Source organism: Crocuta crocuta, unplaced genomic scaffold (genome assembly GCF_008692635.1).
Source record: "Crocuta crocuta isolate KB4526 unplaced genomic scaffold, BGI_CrCroc_1.0 scaffold147, whole genome shotgun sequence".
Classification (NCBI taxonomy): domain Eukaryota; kingdom Metazoa; phylum Chordata; class Mammalia; order Carnivora; family Hyaenidae; genus Crocuta; species Crocuta crocuta.
In genome coordinates this window covers 4904692-4914932 of record NW_027532594.1, presented here as the reverse complement: position 1 = coordinate 4914932, position 10241 = coordinate 4904692, and the positions used below count along the sequence as shown (strand labels likewise).

The 10241-nt window shown below is 39.2% G+C and overlaps 1 long non-coding RNA gene across 1 annotated transcript; it reads left to right on the top strand.

Annotated features, from left to right (window-relative positions):
• The first annotated feature begins 207 nt into the window (after nucleotides 1-207).
• Nucleotides 208-9655, top strand: LOC144244716 (uncharacterized). The gene is made up of 3 exons (XR_013339034.1): nucleotides 208-292; nucleotides 536-670; nucleotides 9227-9655. It is a non-coding gene; the product is annotated as an uncharacterized LOC144244716 (long non-coding RNA).
• Nucleotides 9656-10241: the final 586 nt, after the last annotated feature.

Below are 10241 nucleotides of genomic sequence, written 5' to 3'. Positions count from 1 at the left end.
GGGAAGGTGACAGAGCACAGACATGGTGCGTTAACACCACCAGAGACAGGCGAGGCTATAGACCAAACTTGCATGAGGAAGAGGCTGGAGATGTTAGAATGGTCCTGTCTGGGCTACCTGTCTGAGCTTGTGACCAAACACTGTTATGTCATTCTCTAGTTGTTTCACATTTATGCAGCCTGTCTCCTGACCTACAATGCAAGCTTCCCAAATGAAAAGGATTCTTTGCCTTCTCCTCCTCCTCTTTCTTCTTTTTATCTATAAGCACTCAGCAAACATGAAGAAAGGAAAAGTAAGGAGGAAGAGAGGAAGGAAGAAGGGAAGGGAAGGGAAGGGAAGGGAAGGGAAGGGAAGGGATTGGAAGGGAAGAAGGAAGGAAGGAAGGAAGGAAGGAAGGAAGGAAGGAAGGAAGGAAGGAAGGAAGGAAGGAGGGGGGGAAAAGAGCGATTGCCTAAGTGCCAGTGGAGTTGTTAAGTGTAAGGTAAGGTTAAGTACAAAATTGAAATCATGCAGAGCTAAAATTTCTGAATTTCAGCTTTTGGAACAATATATCTAGAGGTATTACACACTGGACTCATAGGTAGAAGCATGGCAGTGGCTTCAGGAATCACTGAGCATGGAGAGGACAGCCCTCTGCACTGTTGAGTCTCCCTACATCCACATGGAAAAGGTAAGACAACTTTCCTGGTGGATCCAGCTTCACCACTGCCTCATTGTGCAACTTTGAGCACTTAACTTCAAGCACTTGACTTGAGTGCTTCACTTTCCTCATCTATAAAATGGGGCTAATAATAGTACCTCCCTCACAGTGATATTATGAAGACTACATTTAATATTTATTATATACATATAGATATGTATTAATATATATACTTAGCATAATATCAGACACACAGAGACCGTAAGTGTTTACTTTTATAATTATTAATATCACTAAGTTATTTAAAGTTTCCCCACCTTAGATACCTTAGTAATATTAACAATAGGATCACTGTTTTGCCAATGGCTCTAGGTAACAAGACATGTGCAATAGGGAGTTGCAGATAATAGGCTAATTGATCTTGTTTAATAAAGATGGGATTTATTCTCCTTTTGGTGGTATACAATCAAGAATCGCATCCATGAGAAGACCTGAATACACTACACATATAAGGATGTCAGTCACTAAAATGTGCTAACAGGAAAAATCCCATTTCCTATCATAATTATCACTAGAAAAAGAATTCATGAGAGCCACCTAGAAAGGCAATATCTGCCACCACACCCCAAGCAGGAGGCAGCCTCAGCTTCTGGAGATACTGGGTGCCGCCGCCAAAGGCAGAGTGATTCTTGCATCAATATATTATATTCTTCCAATGCATTCATCTATCTAATGTGAATTCAATTTAGAGGACGCTGCCAGACAGAATTAAATATATTAGTTTGAAAAATTACAAAGAAAGCGTGTTTATAACAGTTCCATTTTGGTGGAATCAATTTTCTAAGCATTTATCATTTAGGAGTCCTAGAGGTCTTGCTCATAGCGTGTGCCTCCCATATAGACTTTGCATGACACTATCTGCTGCAAGAAAGGACCCCACAATATTTTATTCTGGGCCTTCGATAGCTATCTAAGGGGACTGCTACAGGAGGAAAGTGTGTGAAATATCACTTACCACAGACATTCCCACAAGCAATTATTCTACCCCTCACCTAGATTAATTATTAATCTGTGTATTTTAGGGAGATCAGAGTTACAGCAAAGGGGTTATGATGGGACATGAGTAATGAGATGATCTCCAATACTAAATGGGGATAACCCACATAATGGCAGCAGTCCTGATTAAGATTCTCATGCAAGAAATAGTAATAACCCTTTATGAAGCACTCACCATTAGCCAGACTTTGCACAAGGCTCCTTGTACATACCTTATCATTGGCTTCTCATGTTGATGCTGACGGGCTCATTTTACGGATGTTGAAATTAAGATTCAGAGAGACTTGGTGAAGTTAAAATAAATTGTCCAAGTCCCATAATTGGTTAATGGCAAAAGAGGCATTGAAACCCAAGTCCAGCTGACCCCAAAGTATACGTATGCTCTTTAGCATTCTACCAATCTGTCAAGTTCAACAGCTAAAAGTATAAAATATGTGGTTCCCCCCGACCATTTTCAGAGATATTCTCCTAATATAGATCTGATAATTAACAAATATTTATATTAAAAAAATTGTAGCCACTGTAGAACCATTCTTTATTTTTATTTTATTTTATTTAAAAAATTTAACCTTTATTTATTTTTGAGAGCTAGAACACGAGGAGGGAGGGGCAGAGAGAGAGGGAGACACAGAATCTGATGCAGGCTCCTGGCTCTGAGCTGTCAGCACAGAGTCTGGCAAGAGGATTGAACTCATGAACCGGAAGATCATGAACTGAGCTGACGTTAACAGAGTGAGCCACCCAGGTGCCCCNCTACGAACCGCGAGATCATGACCTAAGCGAAAGTCGGACGCTTAACCGACTAAGCCACCCAGGCGCCCCCAGAATGAGATTTTTTAATGACAAAAATAAAGGCAATGCAAGAATAAAATGGAAGAGTATAATATTTAGAGGAGTTTTAGGAAGAGATGAGGGGCTCCCGGGTGGCTCAGTTGGTTAAGTGTCCAGCTCTTGTTTTGGCTCAGGTCATGATCTCAGTTTGTGAGTTTGAGCCCTGCATTGGGCTCTGTGGTGACAGTGTGGAGCCTGCTTGGGATTCTCCCTGCCCCACCCCGCCCCTCTCTCTGCCCCTCCCCCACTTGTTCTCTCTCTGTGTCTTAAAAGAAATAAACTTTAAATAAAATTTTAAAAAATAAACCTTACTTAGGTATATCTGGTGGAACTGTGGAACCTCAAATATAAACCTTAGAGCTCTGTGCCAACAGCACAAGAAATGCTTGGGATTATCTCTCTCTGCCCCTCCCCTGCTCGCTCACTCACTCTCTCTCTCTTTCTCAAATATATAAATAAACTTAGAAAGATTTAAAAACATAAACCTTAGAAAAATGTAAAAACAGCCTGTAAAAAAGCACATTGTCTGCAAAGGAATAACAATTAGACAGAGTGTTGACACTTTAGCAGCAAAAACTGAGGCCAAAATAAAATAGGAAAATATCTTAAGAACTGGTGACCTAGAATTCTATACCCACTTAAATTATCATTCAAGAATGAGAATGAAATAAGAACATTTTCTTTTTATTTATTTTTTAGTTTTTTAATTTTTTTTTAACATTGACTCATTTCTGAGAGAAGAAGAGAGACAAACTGTGAGCCAGGGATGGGCACAGAGAGATGGAGACACAGAATCCAAAGCAGGCTCCAGGCCCTGAGCTGTCAGCACAGAACCCAATGCGGGGCTCAAGCCCATGAACCGTGAGATCGTGACCTGAGCCAAAGTCAGAGGCTTAACCATTTAAGCCACCCAGAGACCCAAAAATAAAGATATTCTCAAACAAGGACTAAGAGAATTTTCCACTCACAGGTCCTATATGAAAGAACTACATAAAGATATACTTCAGAGAATAGGAAAAATGAACCCATGACAAAAGGATTTAATAAGCAATAAATTAGCAGTGAACAATCTAAAAATAAAATTAAGAAAACAATTCTATTTATACTAGTATCAAAAAGAATAAAATACTTAGAAATAAATGTAATAAAAGTCCAAAAATTATAAAAGTACAAAACTTGTACTCTGAAAACTAAAGGCATTTTGAAAGGAAATTAAAGAATTCCTAAATAAATGGAAAGATATCCCATGTTAATGGATTGGAAGAGTTACTATTGTCAAGATGGCAATACTCCTGCATTCACCTATAGATTCAATACAATGGTATCAAAATCCCACCTGAATTTTTGTGCAGAAATTAAGATGATATTAAAATTCATATTTAAGTACAAGAGACTCAGAATAGCACTCTGAACAAGAAGAACCAAGTTGGAAAACTCACGCTTCTGGAATCCAAAACTTATTACAAAGTTACAGTAATGAATATACTGTGATGTTGTATTAAGAATAGACATATAGATCAATGGAGTAGTCCAAAAATAAACTCTATAGTTATGGTCAATTGATTTTCAACAAGGGTCCAAAATATTCAATGAAGAAAGAATAATCTTTTTCAACAAATGGTAGTGGGTAACTTGATAACCACATGTAAAAGAATGAAGTTGTACTTCTTCCTCACTCTATACACAAAAATTAACTCAAAACTAATCATAGATGCAAGTGTTAGAGCTAAAACTATAAAATCCCTAGAAGAAACAGGGATATATTTTCATGACCTTGGATTAAGCAAAACATTCTTAGATAGGATACCAAAAGCACAAGCAACAAAAGAAAATATATGTAAATTGGGTTTCATCAAAATTAAAAACTACTGTTCTTCAAAGAACACCATTGAGGTAATGAAAAAACCCCACAGAATGGAAAAAAATATTTGTAAATTATATATCAGATAAATGGTTTGTATCTAGAGCATACAAAAACTCTTACAACTCAATAATAGAAAGACAAATAACCCAATTTAAAAATGGGCAATGGATATGAATTACAAAGAAAAATATACAAACAGCCAATAAATGCATGAAAAGATGCTTACCATCATTAGTCATTAGGGAAATACAAATCAAAACAACAATGAGATACTATTTTACATAAACTGAAAAAGGTTATAATAAAAAGACAGATAGTAACAAGTGTTAGTTAAGTTTTGGACAGTCAAAAATTACATGTGAATTTTCGAGTGTGTGAGGGGTTGGTGTCCCTAACCCCTGTGTTGTTCAAGAGTCAACTTGTATTGGGGCGCCTGGGTGGCTTAGTCGGTTAAGCGTCCGACTTTCGCTTAGGTCATGATCTCGCGGTTCGTGGGTTCGAGCCCCGCGTCGGGCTCTGTGCTGACTGCCAGCTCAGAGCCTGGAGCCTGTTTCAGTCTGTGACTCCCTCTCTCTCTGACCCTCCCCTGCTCACGCTGCCTCTCTCTCTCTCTCTCCTAGAAATAAATAAAAAACATTAAAAAAAAAAGAGTCAACTTGTATTTCAGTAAAGATGATTTTAAAAAAGCAATAGAGAGTAAAGAAATCGTTAAGTATATAGTCAAATCTAAACAAGCATTGAATGTATAAAATAGTAATAAAAGTACTAACAGAAGTTATTTAAAAAGATGGAACTAAAATACTGAAACAGTAATATGTGAGAACAGACGAAGAAGGATTAGAGATAAAGCATTCCAAGGTCCTTATTTTGTTTAAAAGGAAAGCAAGGGCTACTGAACAACCTACAACATTGTAGAACAGTATGCTTGCTAAATTTAAAAGTAAATAGGAAAAAATAGCAATAGAATCACTTGAAGGAAAAAGATCCTTTCTACAGTAGAAATGGAGAAAAAAGAACACGGTGAACAGAAAGCACACAAAAAAGAATAAATTCATCACAGTGTGTAATCACAATAAACAAATGGACTAAATATTCCAGTAAAGAGGCTGAGACTCCAACTTAATTTAAATAAATCTTTAAATAAATCTAGCTGTATGTAATGGGTTTTTAAAAAGAAATGTTAATTTATATGGGGTGCCTGGGTGGCTCAGTCGGTTAAGCATCCGACTTCAGCTCAGGTCATGATCTCACAGTTTGTGGGTTCAAGCCCCGCGTCAGGCTCTGTGCTGACAGCTAGCTCAGAGCCTGGAGCCTGCATCAGTTTCTGTGTCTCCCTCTCTCTCTGACCCTCCCCTTTTTGTGCTGTCTCTCTCTCCATCTCAGAAATAAATACAACATAAAAAATTCTTTTAATTAAAAAAAGAAATGTTTATTTCTTTATTTTGAAAGAGGGAGGGGTAGGGGGAGAAAATGCACAGGGGAGGGTCAGAGAGAACCCTAAGCAGGCTCTGTGCCGTAGCTCACTCTCAAGAACCATGAGATCATGATGCCCTGAGCTGAAACTAAGAGTCAGAAACTTGAGCCACCCAAGTGCCCCTGTAGTAGGTTTTTAAAAAATTACATTTTCTAATCCTCTGTTCCAGGTAATTAGGATGAAATTGCATTTGAATATTTTTCCTTGTCTTGTTCCTGACTTTAAATGGGATGCTTTTAGCACTTCACCATTAAGAATAATATTTGTTTAGTTTTGGTAGGTACTTTTTTTTTCAGGTTAAGGAGTTTTCCTTCAATTCTTAGCTCAGTAAGAGAAATTGCATTCAGAATGTTGAGACAAAATAACTGTCAACTTAGAATTCTATACACAGTTCATCTGTCCCTCGAGAATGAGGCTGAAGTCAAAAGAATTCAATACTATAAAAGAATTAGATGGTACCTAGATGTAAATATAACAAAAGATGTGAAAACTTTCATGGATAAAACTCTAAAAGCTTCCTGAGGGACATAAAGGATAGCCTGAATAAATGGATAGAACATGTTCATGTATGGGAAGACAAGGTCTTAACAGCAAGCATTCTCCTAGGTTTACACTATAAATTTAATACATTCTATTAAAAATCCCTGGGGAGTTTTTTTTTCACTGACCTGGTTAAGCAGATCATAAAGTTCATGCAGAAAAGGAAAGGCCAAGAATAGTCAAAACAATTTTGAAACAAAGAAAAGATTCACCCTAAAAAATACCAAGTCTTCATAAATTAATATAATTAAATACATAAATTAATATAATTAAAATACTGTAGTAACAGTATCTGAATAAACAGATCAACGAGACAGATTTTCTGGAAAACTCAGAAACATTGCCATATAAATAGGAACTTGGAATAAGACAGAGGTGACATTACAGTCAGTAAGGAAGGCTGACTAATAAATGGCATGGAGACTATTTGTTAACAATATTCTCAAGGGGAAAATTATATTCACACCTCACATCATGCGCAAAACTAAATTTCAGACATGTTAAGGAAAAGCTATAAACATTAAGACAAAATGTAGGAAAATATATGTGACAAAAGCAAAAATCATGGAAAAGTGATAAATTGAACTACATGATTTTTAAAAACCTCTCATTGACAATTGACAACAATCACGAGGTAAAAAGGCAAGCACTTAGAGAAGATATCTGCAACCTCCATTTCCAACCAAAGATAAGTATCCAAAATCTATGGTAAGTTCCTAAAAATAAGCAAGAAGAAGAAAAATAATGAAACACCAAAAAGGCAAAGGACGTGAAGGAGCAATTAGCAGAGGAGGACTTTACTGATCAAGAAACACATGAAAATGTGCTCGACTTCACTAGCAATCGAGGAGACAAATCAATATTATTTCACAACTATTAGAGTGGGGGGAAATGTTTAACACTGATATTACCAACAATACCAGCTGGTGAGAACAGAGAAATAAAAACTTTCATCTGCTGCTAGTGGGAGTGTAAAATTATATAACTGCTATAGAGAGCAATCTGGCAATGCCTGGTAAAGTTAATGTATAACCTCTGAACAATGACTCCACTTTTATGTATGTAGAAGTTCCTGAGAGATACATGGGCCCAAGGAGATACAAAGAAAAGAACATTCTTTTCAGCACTCCATGCAAGAGCTAAAAAGGTGGAAATAAGCTACCTGACCTTCCTGGGTAAAATGGGGAAATAAAATGTACATTATTTATACAATGCCATACTGCACGGCAGCTAATATGAGTGAACTAGTTCTATGTCATTTGCATGGATAAACCCAAAATCTATAGTGATAAGCCAAAAAGAGGCAAAGTAAGTATTTATATGTGATATCATTTGTATAAAATTTAAAATAAGTAAAAATAATAGTACATATTATTTACAAATTCATTAAAGATACCCAAATCTTGCTGGTTATTATTCACGCTTCTGAGGTGGGGAGAGAGGAGCCTCCTATTTCAGGTATTCTGATACTGTAACACCTAGAGAGGTCCTTGAATTTATACACAAAAGGTAAGAGGATTTTTCTTTAGAGTTGAGCCACTGATGAGCACTATTATGTACAAAGAACCCTAAAGACATTTGGTGGGTTGTAGAATCAATGGCTAGGTCCTCTTCACTAAGGCATCAAGAATAATAACCCTCAATCAGCGGGTCTAAGAGAATGACTCTGGCCTAGCTCCGGTCTTCTCCTGAAGATTCCAGATTGTTCTCCGGCACCCAGCCTGGTTTGCACTGGGAAATCTTGTGTTTCCTTAGACATCCACCAGAAATACAGCTTGGCACTCCAACTTTTACCTGCTGACTTCTAGAGAAGATTCTATAGCTTAGCTCTACCTCTGACCCATGCCCAGGGCCTGGACTTAGCTTTTCCGGGGGGTGGGGGGTGCTCCTCTCCTGGGTGGGTCAACCTTTCTTCTAGGAGCTACAATGATCCACAGAGGGCCTTTAAACTCCCTTTGGCTTGGAGTTACAGAGCCGTGATCCTTCCTAAGTTCCTCCACTAAACATGTGCACACACATACTTTCATATTCAAACAAACACATTTATATACACATACACACCCATACACAAACTTGCATGGACAAAGAAACGCACACATACACACCTACACCACTCCTTTCCTGCAACAGGAGTTGGGCTTGCTTAGTCACTCAAAATCCAATCTTGTGTAGATATTGTGTGGTAGATCTGATTTTATAATGGAACACAATGGGAATAATAGAATTTACTATTCACAAACGCATAGATCTCAAGTATCAATGGTACCATTATGACACAATAGACCCTTCCTCTTACATAAGCTCAAATCCTGTGAATTTTCTTTTTCTCTTTGGGAGTAGACTTGATTCAATTATATTCTTCAGTTCTTACCCTATTACCAATACCATTATGTGAGGCCCCTCCCTGGTTCTATTTTACTTTATCTTTCCCCTTTGGGCCGGGTTCCACTCTTTCCTCCCTCCCCTCCCTCACACGCATCCTCTGTAAAGTGTTTGATGTCTGCCCGATCATTATTTATCCTGTTGCTTGTCTACTAGGATGCAGAGCAAGATGATGTTTATCTCTGATTCATTACCCTGATTCATTTTTATTAAGCAGCCATAAAATTTTAGGTGGTGTGCTGGAGTGGCATCTGCTGGGGCACCTAGCAGCCAAATGATGTGAACATCCGCTCAATTTGATGGTGGGCCCAGAGGTGTCTGTTCTATTATTTTCTTCATACACAGAACTCAGCTCATAAGATCATACCCTTGCAGGAAAAGAATGTTCCTTAACTCGGGAAAATGCGCATTTGTCACGAATGAACGTTTTTTTCTTCAGGGATGAGCCAGTGACTAACTGTGCCACGAAGACCCCCTTCTACCGAGAGATGGCGGCTGGCCTAACCCCACGTGCGGGCTGCTCCGGAACCTGGCCCATAGGTGGCAGTCTCCCTTCATCGTTCCTGGACCGCAAACCTCAGAAGGTCGGACTGCAATCTAGGTTTCCTTTGCTCTTTGCTTTCCGGTTTCCTAATATTTAATGTTCGCTCCACCAAACTCCCCTCCTCCCCACAGCGGGTAGAGCCCACAGGAGGGGAGCGCAGCAGTAACAAAAGAAACTTCATCTGGATCCCGCCAAAGACAGAAGGGCCCGTTGTGCCCTCCTCTTTGGGATTGTTTTAGTCCTGCAGCGAAGCCCCCCTGCAGAATTGCTCTGTAAATGGCAAGAAGGAGTGTCTTTCGCTCAAAACAGAAAATAAAGCCTTCTCAGAATGTCAGGATTTTTAAAAAGCAATCGTGCCAATACAAGTCTTTATCCTTCCTGTTTTGTCACGTGTCCACCTCTCTGCCAACACACACCCACAGACTGGGGATTCATCTTTGTGAATGGGTTGTGATCAGAGAGTCTACCCCTAATATGCCTGACCCTCACCTAGTCCCTCTCAGAGCCTATCTGACAAAATGGAGAAGAGTCGGAGGCATCGATGAAGGGAGTGTGTGTGTGTGTGTGTGTGTGTGTGTGTGTGCGTGTGTGCGTGCATGCGTGTGCGTGTGCGCGTGCATGCGTGTGCGTGTGTGTGTGTGTGTGTGTGTGTGTAAGAATCCTCCCACCCCTCCTGTGCAGAGAATTCTAGCAGATAGGGAGTACAAGGGAAACCGGGAGATCAAGATCAAGAAGAGGGTACCACCTTCTCACCTTCCTTGTACCCCACCCACTCCACACCCAAGAAGAGAAGACAGGTGGGCTACTAACCCAGTCCTAGGCCCTTCTAGGAGAGCCTGCCCAATGGGGTTCTAATGAGCCAGCACCACATGTCTGCCCTCCCCAGCCCCCAGTGTTTATGGAGCCAAAG